Here is a 632-nt window from a genome sequence, read left to right on the forward strand (position 1 = left end):
TCGAGGCGTCTTTTGCCGTCAAAACTATGATTACAAAGACTACATCGATGCGTGGTTCAAGACCATATTTGTTCCTAACTACATCCATTTTTGGTTTATTCATTTCGATCAAAATATTTTGAAAAAAGTTTCCAAATGGTTTTTATCATGGTTTAGATTATTAGTCATGAAAAACGTATTTTCCTTATAATCAATTCAAAATGACTTTGAATTGTTTTAAAAGAATTTACATCATCCTCAGGATCTGCCTGACAATTCTTTAAGCCTTCTACTATTTTGTTCATATTTTATGATAATTTGGATTTTTTGTTGATTCTATATTATTGTTCCTCCAGAAGAAAGTTCAATATGTTTTTTAAAAACTATAAGAAGAATTTATAAGGTTAGATGGTGTGATAAATTTTACATGCTAGAAGAAAAAGTCCGTACCTGAATAAAAGTTCGAAAATTCTCTTAAAGCATCGCCTCAAGCTTCACCAAACTTCCTCTCTCTCTCTCTCTCTCTCTCTCTCTCTCTCTCTCTCTTCTATTTCCTATCCTTTGTCCATTAGATTTCTTTCAATGTAAAAAGGTTTAATTTCAAAAATTTATGTTTAATTTTAAAAATTTAAGTCCATTAGCTTCACCAAATG

The sequence above is a fragment of the Malania oleifera genome, chromosome 7 (assembly GCF_029873635.1).
Source record: "Malania oleifera isolate guangnan ecotype guangnan chromosome 7, ASM2987363v1, whole genome shotgun sequence".
Lineage (NCBI taxonomy): Eukaryota > Viridiplantae > Streptophyta > Magnoliopsida > Santalales > Ximeniaceae > Malania > Malania oleifera.